Source organism: Crocuta crocuta, unplaced genomic scaffold (assembly GCF_008692635.1).
Source record: "Crocuta crocuta isolate KB4526 unplaced genomic scaffold, BGI_CrCroc_1.0 scaffold561, whole genome shotgun sequence".
Classification (NCBI taxonomy): domain Eukaryota; kingdom Metazoa; phylum Chordata; class Mammalia; order Carnivora; family Hyaenidae; genus Crocuta; species Crocuta crocuta.
Genome location: NW_027530529.1, coordinates 3,593,848 through 3,612,134, shown reverse-complemented (window position 1 = coordinate 3,612,134; position 18,287 = coordinate 3,593,848). Strand labels below are relative to the sequence as shown.

At 37.8% G+C, this 18,287-nt stretch overlaps 1 long non-coding RNA gene across 2 annotated transcripts in view; it reads left to right on the top strand.

The window, feature by feature from the left end:
• The window catches only part of LOC144234285 (uncharacterized), an 882,104-nt gene that overhangs the window by 220,611 nt on the left and 643,206 nt on the right, over nucleotides 1-18,287 (top strand). The gene's annotated exons all lie outside the window — the stretch shown is intronic.

The following is an 18,287-nucleotide window of genomic DNA, read 5'->3' as shown; positions in this document are numbered from 1 at the left end:
TACATTTAAGCCTATTTATTTTTAGTTTCTCCATTTTAAAAGTTTATAACATCTCCAGGGCACTTCTTCACAGTTGAACTTATCATGTAATATTGCAATTATCTGCTTACTTGTATGTTTTCACAAGTAGATTGTGAGGTCCTTGAATGGGACTCTGTGCTTTATAAATCATGAAGCACCTGTTACATGGGTCTAACACACAATAGGCATGTACTAGGTGCTTAGTGGAGTGATAACATTACATTCACTTAATGTTTCATTCAAAAAACATGTGTTGAATGTCAACTCATTATCAGACAGTATGATAAGTACCAGAGAAAAAAGCAATTTGTTCATTATCTGTCCTTAGCATTCATAATACCCTATCAAACCAACCCCAGAGGAGCAGGTAGGTATCATCTCCCTCTTTTGTATCTGTATTTCCTCATAGAAATTTCACAGTCTGAGTGGCACAATAGGCAGGCAGATCTATGAAATTAGAACCAGAACATTGGTGACCTGGTCTAGCTCAACTATTAATTTCTCTAAATTCTAGGCTCTTCCTCTGTAAATAAAGAACTGGCTGCATTTTTGGTGTTTCCATTTTCGATATTCTGTAGTATATAGAAAAGGTGGACCTTATTATGAGATCAAGTACTTGAGCAATTTCATGTACATCACCTGACTGAGGGTCTGAATGCTAAACACTGAAATGCAGAATGATTCTTATAATAGACTGGTGCCCAGCAGGAGTACACTGGCTTTATTATTCTCTTAATTGAAGTCATTTCACAATTTTAGTTCAGTTATTTGTTTCATGCCTGAGTGACTTATAATAACTCTATTTGCTATTCTCAAAATAGGAGCAAAGGAAGAGAAACAAACAAAAAACCCTCCTCTGCTTATCCTATTGAACAATCCGCTCTTATTATCTACCAGAAAGAATCAAACACTGCATTATTTTTCAAGTTGCAGCCACAGATTTTATATTGTGATTTTGTATAAAATGCCTATAATTTTTAAGGTGGAGCAGAGCAACCTAGATTCCAGGATTTCCCCCATCAGCTCTGAGCTTAACCGGGGTTCCTTCCTTCACATCTCCAGGGCCCAGGTGGTCTGGAGGCTGTCAGCTGAAGTGGCAGAACACCTGCCATGGGGCAACCTGATCCCTGAAGAGATTCTGAGGGGAGACATGCTGTTTGGTGTCAAGGAAAAAGCATGAGTTCTGAGGTTGAAGAGACATGTTTCAACCTAGAGAAGAGAGAGGACTACAAGTCATCATGTCCCAAGAGTGGAATGCCAGATTTTTGGTAGACTAAAATGTTACCACTGCAGAGTTTCACAGATAGACCCCTGANGTGTGTGTGTGTGTGTGTGTGTGTGTGTGAGCAGGGGAGGGGCAGGGAGAGAGGGAAACACAGAATCTGAAGTAGACTCCAGGCCCTGAGCTGTCAGTGCAGAGCCTGATGCAGGGCTTGAACCCACGAACTGTAAGATCATGATGTGAGCCGAAGTCAGATGCTTAACCTAACCAACTGAGCCACCCAGGTGCTCCAACAATATTCCTTTTTTTTTTTTTTTTTTTATTTTTTTTTTTTTTTAATGTTTATTTATTTTGAGAGAGAGAGCATGAGCAGGGGAGGGGCAGGGAGAGAATCCAAAACAGGCTCTGCACTGTCAGGGCAGAGAGGCTGATGCAAGGTTTGGACTCATGAAACATGAGATGGTGACCTGAAATGAAACCAAGAGTTGGATGCTTAACTGATTGAGCCACCCAGGAGCCCCAGAAAAATGATACTTTTTACCTAAGGTTACCTGTTGTTAATATTTGACCCTATAATTTCTGCACACTTTCTGGATTATTTAAGGGAAGATGAGACAAATTAGGGAACTTTAAACCTAATGACATTTGTATATATTTTCTTAAGAATTATAAGATTCTCTTAGATAATTACTGTGTATTTATCAACTTTAGTACATTTAATATCAATACAGTATTTTATTCAGTCTACTGCCTGTGTTCAGATTTGTCAACTGACCCAAATATGTCCCAATACTGTTTTTTTTTTTTTCCTTTCCTCAATACGATATTCAGTTGAGTTGGGTATTATATTTAGCATTCACATTTCTTTAGCTTCCTTTAATCTGGAATATTTTGACTGTCTTTTGTTTTCCATTGATTTTTTTTCAAAATTTACATTTTAAAAGAATAAAGCCCTACCTCTCTTTTTAAATAGAACACCCCCTATTTATAGTATATCTGATGTTTCCTCAAGACTGGATTCAGGTTTTGTAAGATGTTTTGTCCTTCTCTGAATGTTACATTGGGAGGAATGCAGTATTCTCAATGGTGATATTCATTTTGATCACTTAGAGAATTGTCAGATTTTTCTCACTGTATAATTACTATTTTCTTCTCTTGTGACTAATAAACAGTCTTTTAGGAGATTCCTTTAAACCTTGAAAATATTCTGCTCCTCATCAGAATTTGCTTCTAGGTTTAGCATCCTTTGATGCTTTTTGCCTGCTACATATTATCTTTTTTTTCCATGATGGATGCAAACTGCTCATTTGCAAACTCTAACATTCCACTTACTTTTACCAATGGGCAACTAGCATTTTGTTGTGGACAAAGACCTTTCCTTCTCTCTTTATCTGTTACTGAAACCCAAATTCAGATTTCTGTCACTAGGAAGGCCAATACTCAAGAGAGGAGGTTTGATTGGAAAGGGGTATGAGTTTTAGGCCAGAGGCCAGCCACCTAGGGAGAAGGTAGACTCTTGTCCAAAGACCAACTTGAGGTTTCCACCTAGTCCAGGTGTTTTTTTTTTTTTTTTAAAGGACTTTAGAGTAATTAATCAATAAAAGGAGCAGAGGGATCTGTAACATTTCTTTATTACATGCAGACTTGATGGCACCTGCTACAGACATTATCTCAGAGGTTGTGTGCAGAGGTCTCATTCCTTGGTGCCTGGGCATTGTGCAAAGGTGCTTTGTTCTTTCTAAGAAAGAGTGTGTGATCTATAATATACAAAGAAGGTTGAATCAATCATGCAGGCTAAGTGTGTTTGCTGAAGATTAAAGACTACTAGGTTGGCTGGTGTGACCTAGGTGATTTCATATCTATCTGTCTATCTATCTATCTATCTATCTATCTATCTATCTATCTATCTATCTATCTATCTATCTATCTATCTCCTATCACCTATCACCTATCACCTAGCTAGCTAGTTGTCTCTAGTGGATTGGAATTTAAGGGTATCTTCCTTCAAAGTTCATACTATATTTTTCATTTATACCAAATTGCTGACTTTTTTTTTTTTTTTTTTGGAAAAAGGAAAGAACTAGTCAGTTCATAAGCTGATTCCTTTATTTACCTGGTAATTAGATCACTATTATGGTAATTAATGTATAATATGTGCCACCAAGTCACTTTCCGCTGGAGACTGTGCTTTCAAGGAACTCACGTTCTAGGGAAACATACATACACATATTCTAGGAAAGAAGTTACTGTAATCCTGTATTTTTACTAAAGCTCAATTAAAATATATGATCCTTACACTGTTATGGCTAACTTAGTAGGACAATATTGATGATTCAAAATAGGTTGAAGATCACATCTATAATCTCAGTAGATAAATAGCAAAATGGCAGTCAAACCTGTCCTTCAGCTCAGTTTTCCAAGAAGATCAGTTATGATTGATACTAAAAGGTTAAAAGCAAAACTATAGGGTAAATATAAAGCACAAGCCTCCCCATTTGTAAGTGTGATACTTTCTGTTTTAAATCTTCCTTCAAAAGACAAATATGAACTTGGTGCTAAGGAGGAAGCTATGTCTTTCTATCTCTTGAAATGCATTGAGAAAGGAAAGTTCTGAATAAAATACATGAATGGTAAACAGATGTTCTTTAGTATGCTTCTATGCTGGTAAACCACTAACACCTTATATTTATCTTCATAATTTGCCTGTTAGGAATTATTTTTTATGAAAGGGGTAAATAGCTAGGAATTGGGTACATAACATTTTAATGGCACTGTTTCTGAAAAGTTGAAACTGGAGGTTCCTGAGATCTTCCAGCTGTGATCTGAATTAGTATTCCCATCCTACCTGCCTGAAAGTATCTAATGGCTTATAACATTGATGGAATAGGGTAGGATCTGGGGAATTGGGGAGGAAACTAGCATATAATAAGCAATTCTTAATTGCACACTTAATTGTGGTGCATTTTATAACCAAGTAAGATAGATATTTGTACCCATTACATAGATGATGATTCTGAGGTTCAGAGAAAGTAGTGATTTGGGAAAGATTATAGAGGTAGTAATTGATTTTGCTCAAGTCAGACTCACTTCCTGCCAGATACCTGGCTCTCACCACTGCAGAGGTGTCTGGTGTCTACTGCACAAGCCCAGGGTAGCTGTTAACTCTTATGCAACTGTCTTGTCAAGACTCCAGGACCATCTGCAGAAAACAGCCTATATGCTGATGAAGGTTGTCAAGAGGCATCTGTCCAATCCTGGAGAAATCCCTATTCCAAGACTTAAAAATGACAGTGTGCATTGTGCATTATGCTTTTCAAACAGCCTTCACATCCATTATCTAATTTGATGAGCAATGAATTTCATTAAGAGGAAAAGATTTTTATTAAATAATTAACTAATTTTCTTTCATTATACTAATGGACGGGAGTAGAGCTAAGAGAATAACATCAAACTCCACCAGGCTAAAGCCCTGACTGGGAAATTTGTTCCATTGCCTTTGAACTTCTTTTTGAGCTCTCTCAAAGCAGTCATTAAGTTGTGCTGTGTGTGACGTGTTGAGTCACTCGTCCCCTGTCTCCGTTCAGGTGCAGTTTTGCCACTTGGTAATTGGGCCAGTGTCTACATATGGGTCTTGACAGATCTATCCTCATAACACTGTGGCACTTTATCTCAACGAACAAATAGACTGGCAACCAGTTTAGATATTGAAGGGCTGATCTCTTTTGGAAGCAGCTGTTTGGTAAAATCTGTCAGGAGGTAGATGGCTTTGGCATTTGGGAGTTGAATCACCTTCTGTAAAGTGCTGTATTTTCTCCAAGTGTCTCCGTAAAATACTGACATACAAGAATGGTATAAAGAATTCACTTACTTATTTTTATGCAGATGACATTTGTGATTTTGCAAACATTACTTTTGTTTTCATTGAAATAGAAAAAAAGAAGGAAATAAAAAGGAAATATGGATACTTTCTGTGGTTAGAGATTTATTTTGACACTTTACCCACATACCAAATGTCATGAAATTTGTTTTAAAATGCCCATTTAAAAGCCATTTGGAGTGGGCCAGGGTAGCTCAGTCGGTTAAGTGTCCAACTCTTAATGTTGACTCAGATCATGATCTCATGGTGTAATGGGACCAAGGTTCACACAGAGAGTCATGACACAAAGGCTTTTCTTTCCAGGAAGCAATTTTATTTGTGCTTGCATGGGCTCAGTGGGTTTGTATCCAAAAACCTGAGCCCCAGGTGTGGTGGGGTGTAGCCTTTTATATAGTTTCTACTTCTTTGTCTGCCATACATGGTCACATACAAACATACGTTCTGATTGGGCTGTCTGTGTTACAGCATCATGAGGAATGTTATGTATGTCCACATAGCCAGGCTGTCTCCCCTTGTCTTGAGGTTTTCATCACATTCCTTAAGGAGAAGTTCTACCTCAAAGATAGTGAGATCGAGCTCTGCATTTGGTTCTGCATTGGGCACGGAACCTGCTTATGATTCACTCTCTCCTTCTCTCTCTTAAAATAAATAAATAAATGTAAAAACATAAAAGCCACTTGGGTTTTAAGTGGCTGTTTCATTCAGAGATGGTAATGTCACAGCAGAAGATTGGCTAACTGTTCTAACATGGACTTAATGATAGGTGAATTCAATACAGTACAGGATTGATGGGGCAACACAACTTTGTGGATCCAGAAACTTATTCGGCATATCTAATGATGACAAAGTTCTTGGATATTTGGGTCACGGTAACAAGTTTATTTTTGATAATCTGAAAAATTCATGTTAGGCAGCTGTTATCTGGAGCCACATAGGGCTAGACTTACAAAGTGACTAAAATTTTCATGGCAGCTAGTCAGGGCACTGACACTCTGAATAATGCTAATATGTGCTGGCATTTAAAAAAAAAATCTTTGGATTAATAATATTCTTTTAGTAGATTCTTGACAGAATACTTTTGTTATATTTCTTCCAATGAGGTAGACTGGTACTCTCTTACGTGTGGTGATTGTAGAATCAGAGAATATCCGAATTCTAGTTCCTCTTCTGCCAACTAGTTATTTGACTCTAAACAAGCCACTTAAACCGCCTGAACTTTAGTTTCTGTAGAACATGGATGGTGATATTATTTCCTTTATAGTCATTTTCAAAAACTTAGAGGTAAAATTGTATTGTAGAGAAGAAAATGTTTTTACCCTACTCTTCCAGATTCTTTTGGCTAGTCTATTAACTAAAGTGGCATGAAACAGATTAGAAAAACAAATTTAATTTCATATGTATGGGAGCCCTGCAAAGACAGGAGAGTCTCAGGTAACTGAGGCTTTTATGCCCTTCTGAGCTAAGGAGAAGGGGGTAGGGCTCTGGGGTTTCAGAGTAGAGGAGGAAATTCACAGAAGATAGGAAGAACAGGTGTTTTGTAAACAGACCTTTGCTTTGCCAGGCAGAGACAAGGGGACACAGAGAGGAATTTGAACCAACAGGCCCTGAGGAACTGTCTCACCGGATGACACCTAGTTCATACTCTTTATAGTTATCTCCCATATCAGTTGGCTTCCTGGACCAGGCCCTCTGTAGAAATCCTAAGGGATAGTTAAGAGGGAGATAAAAAGCTCTTTCTGAGACTTTTGGGCCTTAGTTATCTTTAGCTCAAAATAATCTGCATGTCATATGGCATATTTAGGGGAGATTCTTCTGAAGCCTTTCAGTATAAAACATCTGAAAGAGCTTAGCACATATTAGGCATCAATAAATGATGGCTATCACCACCACCATTACAATCACCATCATCATCACTATCTTAAAAGGTTTGCTCTAATTTTAGACATATCTTTATCAGATTTATGAGTTCTACCCCCCTGGTTTAATTTGGTGGAATTCTGCCCCATTAGGCAACTCCTACTAACCTAAAGCATTATGTGTGGGCTTTATAACCCGCTCAGACATAAATGTATCACCTAATTATAGGGAAGTGTATATAAATATGTACTATATATATACAAAGACACATAAAATAAAAAGATATATATTTATATAAAAGATAGAAAAAATAAAGCCCTACAGTGTGAACTTATGCTATTGATGTTCTCTTATAGTGTATCTACTGTGAGCACATTCTAGACATTTGCTTTAGAAAAAAAAATAGAATAGCTACCATTTACAAACACCTTCTGTCTACTATGCATGCTACCTCATTTTAATCTTCACAAAAGCCTTGAAAGTTAGATTGTGATTTCAGTTGTATGGGTTAAAAAAATAGGGTTAGGCAAAGTTAATTAAATTTTTTTACCTTCACACAATTAAAGGCTACCTGATGTGGAATTCAAACCCTAGCACAATTGAACTATAATGCCTGTGAATATTTGTGATACTCCACCTCTCAGAAAATACAAGCCACTAAATGTTGAGATAGGTAGATAATAAAAGGCCCTCACTTTGAACTCTGTATTCCAAAGAGGCTTCATTTATGTTTGAAATCAAGCTGTGTTCAACATAACACGTTTCGCATTATCAACTCGGTGTGAAACAGAGACTCTGGGCTAAATCATGGACTTAGAGCAGAAATCTAATTCTATAAGGTTTATAACTTTAGTTTTACTCCAAGACTGGCCAAACTTAATACCATTGACGGTTTTTCATTATATCATTACCCAACTAATGGCAACAGAGGGGAGGAATATAATCCTTCTCAAATAATTATTGAATATGACTTTGTTGCAAAAGAGTTAATATTTCATTTGACATAATGGCAGCTCCTCTCATGCCTTTAATTGGCTCTTCTTCATACCAAAGAGCCAGAATTACAGTGGGGTTTATCTGTGGCCTGGCAAACTAGTACTATTTCACACATGGGAATTTTCTTCCCGGTCCCTAAAATAAAATTTTGCTATGAATATAGCATCATTTTAATAATAAATCCAGACCCTGGGGTGACTAGTCTACTTTCTCAAACACAGGATAGTTTGTAAAGTTACTGAATTAGAAGTCTATAGTAAACATGCCATTTCCCTCTGGGACAATTAAAAATGGTGTTTCTCTGATCTTACTAAGGTTTGAGTAGTGTACAAAGCATTTCTGGACAAAAGTCATAAAAAGTCACCTAGTGTTTTCAATGAGCAAGGCACTGTGTTCAGGACTGGAGATTTAAGAGGTGAATGATATTCAGCCGTTGATATTAAAGAAGTCATATTCTAATGAGATATAAAGTGAATTACAAGGCAGTATAATAATTGATATGATGGAGATAGTTCAGGCTGCTGTGCAAGAGGGCAGGAGGGAAAGATCATGAGTTTGGAATTAGTTATATTTGGTTTGAGGCTCTTTTGAAATGTCCAGATACAGTAAACTAATAAAATTGACAATATGAATGGAGGAGTAAGCAAACACTCTAAAACTGTTATGAAGTGTCATTATTTATATTAAGTAAGATGCTGAGAAATTAATAATTTAACTGGAGTAGCAGTTACCATTTGTTGAGCTGTTATACCCGAATCGCAAGTCCCCAGAGACCTCCAAGGAGCCGGCACAGATGCAAGTACAGAAAGGTCTTTATTACAAGCTCGAGCAGGGCCTCACCCGTCTTCCAGTACAGCGGCAGCAAGGTGAAGCCCAGAACAATAATGAGCAGGGTTTTTATGGGGTAAGGGACGGGGGTGTCACAGTGCACACGTTGTACATATAGCATCATCACATAGCACCAATCATAATTGTACAGCACCCATGGTAACAGTTTTGACCATTCAGTATCTGTGAGGCATCTGTTACTTTTGGTGGGACCCAATCATGACCTTTGAGAATCCTTTGAAAATGACCAATTATGAGGTGAGCTCAAAGGGCCTACGTGGGGTTTAGGCAAGCGGTGAGTGATTGGCTAGTTTGTACAATGTAACTACCTGCAGTTCCCAGCCCTGACTCAGACCACAGGAATGTTACACCTTTCTTTTGATTGGCTGATCCGAGGGTGGCTTTAGCTGAAGCTTTTCCTGGAACTGGGGCTATGTGCAGCCTGAGGTTGCTCTTAATGGATCTTGATTTCAGGCTCTTCAGAGTAATTAATGTATATCAGCTGATGAGGGAGCATAAGGCAAGCTGAGGGTGAGGCACAAACTAGCACATCCCTCACCCCAACGTGGTATATGTGTGATATTCCTCAGGCACTTAGTTGCCCAAGAACAAAGGGAAGGACAGAAAACAAATGGTTAGCTGACAGAGATTGCAGTCATACAGGATGTGGGTCTCCGTTAGTTTACAAATATCTTAGTAAATTACAAGAAAAAGGCAATCTTATCAATAGCCCAATCTCCAGAAACCTTTAGACTCAGGTTCCTGGAGCCCTATCATCATCCTCACCTCCATGGTGATGTGGGGAAGGAGGGCAAGAAGGAAATCACAGGTAGCATTGAATTTCCTTATAACCTGCAGCCCATTGACAAATACAGAGTATAACATTTCTCCAGGAATCCCCTACTGTCCTAATGTTAATGCCTTCCTAGGGAGTGGGGAAATAACCTGAGAATGACAATAAAAAGGCCTCAGGTATCTTAGGAGTCCTCTTTAGCATATCAAAGTCCTTCTGGAGGCCTCCCTTTTGCATTTACCTCCCCCAACTTCATCATATATAACCAGTCACTCTTCACAAACCCAGTGCAGCTCTTTCTGCTCATGGGTCCAGTCCCCATGCTTTAGTAAAATCACCTTTTTTTTGCACCAAAGACATCTTCAAGAATTCTTTCATGGACATTAGCTCTGACCCCCACCACTCCAAAACCCCATCATCAGGTACTGTGCCCAGGGCTTTATGTGATATTAAGCTGTGGTAGCAGCCCTTTAGCTATAATTCTGGTTCAGCGTGATGTTGTGTAGCAAGTAACATGGGAAGCTGGAAATGGAACCCTCATCTGCCTGAATCCAGCCTGGACTGACTCCAGTGGTGTTCTCTTGCAGAACTTCAGATGGTCAGAAATAACAGTGTCTCTCTGATGATGCTGGAAAGGAGTCTTGGTGACTTGAGTGCAAGGTTACTAAATTAGGGCTTGAAGACCCTTCCCGTAAAACAGGCTTTGACATAGAATCATCAGGTCAAATTCAAACTTTGCCACTTGCCCACTATGTATCACTGAGGTGTACATTATTCATCCTTTCTGAACATCTGTAAAAGAAATAATAAGAACACAAACTGTTCATAAATACTAGAAGGATTAAAATAAAACATATAGATGAGGCACCTGGGTGGCTCAGTCAGCTAAGTGTCTGACTTCTGCTCAGGTCATGATCCCACGGTTCTTGGCTTCGAGCCCCGCATCGGGCTCTGTGCTGACAGCTCAGAGCCTGGAGCCTGTTTCAGATTCTGTATCTCTCTCTCTCTCTGACCCTCCCCTGCTCTCTCTCTCTCTCTCTCTCATAAATAAAGAAAACATTAAATTAAAAAAATAAAATAAAACATATAGCAAAACACGTATTCTTAGCTTGGTACATAGCTGGTGGCTTGTTGACATTTGTTTCCTTTCTTACTACCTAGTTTTTCCTAAAAAGAGCCCAGAAAAAGAGAACTCACTGTGTGCTTCTTTGAGTGTGCCGGGTTTTCTAGGAGAACTTCTCAAATTCATTATGAGCAGGAATCACTTGAGCATTTTGTTAAAATGCAGATTCTGATTCAGGAGGACTGAGGTAGTTTCTAATAAAATCCCAGGAGATGCTAACGCTGTTCTTTGATTGCATTTTCACCCTCAAGATTTGTACTCCTTGAATTTTTCTTCTTTTGTGTTCTATCAAGTACTTCCAGCTCCAAGTCAATTTTTTTTCCTGTTTTGCTTTCATACCAAACAAAGAACAGCTGCTTTCACAGTCACAGGTAGTAGAGATATTGGATACCTTCCCAACACATAGAGTGTTATTATTTGGAAGAATAATTGAACAGGAGCAAAAACCTATATAAACAACTACACTAATACTTGTGGGCATTCCTACACTGCTTTAGAGTTGAAGGTGTGCTATCTAAAATATTATCTCCATTAATTCAGCGATTCAACAGATATCCCTTGCAAGCTCCTGTCCAGGGCAATGAGGAAATTAAAAAAGTCTAAGGTAGAGCTTATGATGTTCATAGATTAGCAGGAAGGAAGGACAGGAAATTCAGTGACAACAGGATTAGATTAACAACATCTAGAGTGGAAGTATGCAAGTTTTTATAGTGGTATAGAGGAGGGTATTCCTATCTCCAGGGGTGAGGAAAGGGTCAGGGAAGGTTTCCCAGAGGATATTACGCCTTCACCATCCCAGGAATCCTCTTTACCACATCCAGTGTCTTTGTTCCATCATTGCCATCATCTTCACCACTGTCAAATAGCATTTGTTAAGAGCTTGATTAACAAATAGGAGTGGTATGCAGGGCATATTATATACATCATCTCAAACAACCCTCATAGCCTCCTCCTAAGTTGGGTCCCTGTTTTACTGATGAGGGAATTACAGTGAGGGAAGTTAAATAACTTGTGTAGTATTAAAAGCAGGGCCTGAATTTAAATCTGGACAGGTGTCCCAAAGCCCATGTCCTTAAATATCATACTATAACCACCTTGATTCACTTTAAGATAGATAAACACAACAATCTTTATGCATATGACAGATAAGTTAATGTTTTCAGTTTTAAGGCTGAGTACCCCGATGTCCATATAAAATAAATTATCTTTCTAAATAATTGCGTAAAGGATAAAGGCCAGGTTGAACTAAAGGTTCCTAACTAGAGTCCTACATTTTTTTCCGTTACATTTAGCAGATCCTGAGATACGTGTAGAGTAGGCAAAGTATTAGGTGCATATACACCTGCATTCATATCATACATCTGCATGCTATAGAAACATTTCCTTCATTTCATAGGCTACAGGTCTATAAATATTCTACCTTTGTTTCAGAGCCCTGGTGTTAATAATAACACAATCTGATTTTTATATTTGGTTCTATTTTCCATTTGAGTTTTATTTATCTTGCTTTACTTGATTTCTGGAAACCACTTTAACATTATTAACTTTACAACTTTTAGTTGCCCTCTGAAGAAGTCTGACTGAGTAATCATCTTTCACCTTTTGGAATCTAGGGAAGAAATTTTCTTTATTAGTTCTTGAGAGAGAGCATGAGCAGGCGAGGGACAGAGAGAGGGGAGGACAAAGGATCCTAAGTCGGCACTGGGCTGACAGCAGCAAGCCTGGCGCAGGTCTGAAACTCATGAACCAGGAGAACCTGACCTGAGCTGAAGTTGGATGCTCAAATGATTGAGCCACCCAAGCACCCCAGAAACTCTTAAAATAATTATTGACTGGGGTGTGCCTGGGTGGTTCAGTTGACTAAGCATCCAACTCTTGATTTCAGCTAAGTCATGATCCCCCCTACCCCGTGTTGGGCTCTGTACCTCTGCACTGACAAAGNCATCAATATAAATAAATAAAATTTAAATAAAGAAGGATTGACTGGGCAGAAATGTTTGTGTTTAGCTCAGAAGAAGCATTATTGTCTGTATCGTTTAGTTCCTTTTTCTTCCTTCTTTCAGTCCTTCATACTCTCACTTTCTGTCCTTTTGCTCTCACTCTTTTATCCTTTCATCTTTCCTTCTTCTCTTCTGTCTCCCCACCGTCTCTATGTCTCTTCTGAGTTTAAGAGGTAAACAGTGTATTGTTATTTAAAATTTTGTGATTTTTTTTTTTTTTGCATTTATAATTGCAGTGTGACCAAGAGGTATTGTGAAAAACTGGGTTGCTGTTGAATAGAACCAGGTAATATTTTACCTTCAGCCACTGTTGACTTTGTGATACTGGGTAAATTAAAGTCTCTTTGCCTTAACTAACTCAGCTGTAAAATGGAGAGACTAATACCTTTCTCATGGAAAACAAAATATTGCCTGAAACAGAAAGTAAGTACAAAATGAAATTCCATGTTTAGTTCAAGAAAATATAGAGATATTTTGATTTTGGCATGCTGTTTGGCATTCTTTCTGTGTTTGTCTTCATAACTTGGCATGGCTCTGTATTGCACTAGACATTTCCCATTGGCAAAAATTGCTTCTCGTTTTTTTCCTCCTAATAGCCCCGCCCAATGCTTTATGTGATAGCTGCTCAGTAAATAGGATATTTGTTCAATGGAGTCAAGAGATAAACTAGATCAAGCCAGAGATGTGAACGTTATTGTCTGACAAGCTTTTTACCCCCTTTTTAATTTTGCTCCCAAAGCAGCCTCTCCTATAAGGAAAGCATCTGGATTGGTCTCTCTGCCAGTGAAAGGTTTTTGGCAGCATTTCTCTCTAAACTGGAGAATAGAAGAAAAGAGTGCTTAACCAGCTGCTACCAAACTCTTAGAAAACTTGGATATTTAGACAATTATAGGTTTCCCATGGAGTTACGCAATGCTCTTTTCAAGGATGTTTTTAATCAACTGAACAAAAGTCTTATGAAAATAGCTCTGCATAGCAACACCAGCTCACAAAAATTCAGAAAATCATGGTTATGTATTTCTTCTCTGGATTCTTCTACATTGCTTTGGAGACTCTGCTGCCCACTCCTGATGTACTGATATTCCCATTACCCCTGCCCCCTCTGTCCAGAATCCTGTGACTCTATAACCTCTCCTTAAACAAACTTATCCCTCCCTATGTTTCAGTAGTCATACAGACTGAGCACTTGATGGCTCTCAAAAGTCTATACCTCTGATATGACCATTTGGCTGTGTGGTACATATCTACCATCTTAAAATATTTTATGGCTGCCTCAAATAGCAGTTGAACTCATCACAGGAATGAATTTATAATTCCCTCATAAATTCGTTCTCCTTTTATATTTGCTACCTCAAGGAATGGAATAAGCAGCCTCTTTATCCTCAGGACCACCTTGTAAATAATTATTATCACTATCATTAGGCTGATGGGGAAACTAAAACTTGAAGAAATCATGTAGCTAGAAAGTGAAAGAGCTGGCCTGCACTTCAAGATCATTCTTCTCCAAAGACCGTGTCTCTTCTGATAAGCTTTGCCACAAAGAAAAGAACAGGGAGAAATAGGAGAAAATGTTGATTCGTTACATAGTGAGGCAGTTGTGAGATACCCCAACTAGTGTCTCAAGAAGCCCTCAAATGAACATAATCTTGCTTCCTTGGACCACCAACCCTTCTCGGTATAAAGTACAAATTGAATGACTTAATGGAATTTTTTTAAAGAGCTGAATTTGTCTTATATCTTTTATTTTATTTTATTTTATTTTAAAATTACATCATGATATTCATTGAAATTACATCTATGAGTAATCTTTCCTTCAGCCATTACTGAAACAAAGTCCTAGTAGAAAACAATTGCCTAACTCTGGGATGGTGACATCGAAACTCATGGGCGAGGAAGTAACAAGTTGACCTTGTAGTCTAGTATAAGTATTTATTTGAGAATTTTTCATAAGCAAAACAATTTTGTGCTTATATGCGAGGTATAGATAAAGTAGCTAAAGTGTTCCATTGTTGTTTGTAAAGATGAGGGAGTTTAACAAATACACAGTACTCCTTTTTTTTTTCTCATTGCCTAGATCCTAAGTGCTGTTAAGGTGATATGTCCTGGAGTCACATGTACATGGCACTCTTACAGGGAAGGATTATTTTTAGGGCTTAATTTTTGTTGTTAAAGAGTTTGTGTGTGAAGAGAGTCTCTTACCTGTTGAAGTGGTGATTTATTTTTATGAGACTTTTCTGTTGTCTAGGACTGCAGTAATAATATTTATTTAAAACATCAAATACCTATTTTAATTTTTTTTTATTGAGAAAGTTTTATAGAAATAACTCTCAAAGGTCCAAATGGATTTTATGTAATATAGAAAGTAATTGTGGCCAATACTTACTCTGCATGATCTGCCACAGATAGAAGAATGCTTGTCAAGAAGAGAGGAACTGCCAGACACCCTTATAGTTCTTCTCAGAGCCATAGTGGATATCCGTGGCCAGAAAATTTTTCTTAGCTTTGCAGACTAAAAATCATAGATAACAGTGGTGCTACAGAATGAATGTGCCTCCCCCAAATTCATATATTAAAATTAATCTCTAATGTGAGAGTATTTGGATGTAGGGCATTTTGGAACTCTGTCCTCATAAATAAAATTAGTGCCTCTATAAAAGAGCTTCCTCAGAGAGATCCTTTGCCCCCTTTTCCATGTGAGGATATCATAAAAAAAAAAAAAAAAAAAAAAAAAAAAAAGGACTATGAAATAGTAAATGGGCCCTTACCAGACCTGAATCTTGATCTTGAACTTCCCAGGCTACAGAACTGTAAGAAATGCATATCTGTTGTTGATATGCTACCCAGTCCATGGTATTCTCTTAGAGCTGTCTGAATATACTAAGAGAAATGAGTCGTATATGGGAATTCAGGCAGATTTGGATTTGAATTCTATTCTATGCCTCTTCCTAACTGATAACCTTAGGCAAATCTGATAATCTCTGCATTTTAGTTTCTGCATTATCAACAACAGCAGAAGACATCAATATATTTCATTGGCAGAGTAATTAAGGCTTAAATACTGCCGTTGCTATTGCTATGACCCACCTCATAGAAGAAACCTACAAGAGCATAGCTATTATATTGTTATTGCTGTGTCAAGTTCACATTGGCCAAGCTTGAGAGATTGCTATAAAAAGCAACCAACGTATTAAATGGAGGTTTATCATTTAAGTAATCGAAAGTCATTGCCTTTTATGCAAAGCATGTTCTTTCCCAGTATTAAATGATGACAGAAGCCAGATTAGCAAACACACATAAATTAATAAGCATCCTAACAAAGCAAGACTTCCACTGAGTCCCCATTCCTAGAGAATTGAAAACTTGTGTCCATACAAAGATTTATACTCAAATGTTCATGGCAGACATATTCATATTAGCCAAAATCAAAAACATTACAAATGTTCATTAGCTTGTGAGTAGAATTTATAAACAAAATTGGTATATCTAGGCAATAGAATACTATTCACCAATTAAAATGAATTAGCTGTTAATATACATCATGCTAAATTAAAGAGTCCCAGACATAAAAACAAATTTTATGATTCCATTATTATGAAATTCTAGAAAGGGGAAAGCCATAGTGATAGAAATCAGGTCAATAGTTGTCAGGGACTAGAGGTGGAGGTGGGAGATGTTGACTCAAAAGGGCATAAGAGAAAGTTTGGGGAGATGAGAGTAGATGTAAATATTTTATATAATGACTGCCTTTATAGTAAGTACTATATAATTTGTCAAAATTTATCAACTTGCACACTTACAATTAGCAAATGTTATTATATGTATATTATATTTCAGTAAAGCTGATGAAAGGAAAAAAGAAAAACAAAAACAAAAGAGGTTGAAAATTTCAAGTGACTATTTTCAGTCAAACCCCAAAATAGATTATTCCCCATTTACCTATTGATCAGATTGTTCTAACATGAGCTGCTCTGACCAATGTACAGAATCTCCCTAACATCAGATCTTATTCTGGAGTGTCCTTCTCCCTGCCTCAATAGTGTTATCTCCATTTTACTGGTGAGGAAACTAAAACTTTATCAAGTTGTGTAGCTAGGAATTAAAGACCTGGCCTTCAATCCCAGATGATTCCACTCCAAAACCTGGGTCCATTCCAGTAAGTTTTATCAGAGACGAAAGGAAGGAAGGAAGGAAGGAAGGAAGGAAGGAAGGAAGGAAGGAAGTGAGGGAGGGAGGGACAGAGGGAGAGAGAGAAGAAAGAAAGAAGGAATGGAAGGAAGAAAGGAAGGAAGGAAGGACAGAAAGAAAAAAAGGAAAATTTCTGGGAAAACAACAACAACAACAACAACAACCACAACAACCACAGTAACACACAAGAAATGCTTTGGGGAGGATAGAAAATGGTGTGCCCAACCACAGTTAGTCCTTCTATGATCTTAGCTGCTCCACAAGTAGAAAGACTTTTGTTTTCTTTGCATTGAATGGTGTTGGCAAAAACCTTTCTCTTCTTCTTCCTGGGAACAGAGCTAAACTATATTTCCCAGGATCCTTTGCACAATGAACATGTGACTAGTTGTAGCTAATAGAATATGACTGGAAGTGATATGTACCACTTATAGGCATGATCATAAAAATGTTTCCACATGGTTCTCTATGATTTTTGCTGCTTTCGTTGTGGAGAAGGAGGTGGTCCCAAGGGCAACCTTGGGAGTTACGAACTGAAGATGTTAGAAATAAGAACTAACATAGCCTTGGTTCATGAATGAATATGTAGAAAAGGGCCCCTCTCCTCAACAAACACTTCAAAACATACACACTGCCACTTTGTTTTCCTGTCAAACGGGAACCCATCTCAATATGATCAAGAAACTTCTATTGCATTGCTCTTCAACATTATAGGCCTATTGTGACAATAATCTAGTCTACTCTAGTTAATATATTAGGCTAGAGAGTCAATCTAGAGCCTAGCATCATAGCAGGCTGAGTAGTCGGTTCTGTTATTTTCATGAAGCTCATGCGAAATCTCAGATCTTATTACTTCAATTTCAAACTACAGTCAACTTTGGATATTCTGCCCATAGGGATGAGGATAGTTTGTCCTACAATCCAGAGACACCTGGTCTTTGGTCCCCATCCAGATAGAAATAAGTAACACTGGGTCTAGGATTGTCTTGCTAGCTTTGTGAAATGAAGCTGTTTCAAGGAAGTGTAGAAGAGGCATTTACCTTAATAAAGATTTATTCTTAAACTCAACCCCTTTCTCCTAGAAAATCAGATCAAATCAATGTCCTCAAACTTGGCCACTCCGATTAGTAATTATTTTCTTAGGAAAGGGCACATATAGCATAAAGGGGTTGGATGCAGAGGAGCCCAGAGTTTCCCTGAGATAATTCTCACATCATCCAGATACAATTTTTCTTTCCTTGGACACTGTCCAGATACACACTGCTAACGCTGGTTTTCCTCTCTCTACATTTTTCTGAGCTGCCATTGCTAACAACCTATTTTCTCTTGACATATAAATATGACATATATATATATATATATATAATTTTTTTTTTCCTCTTTAGCTT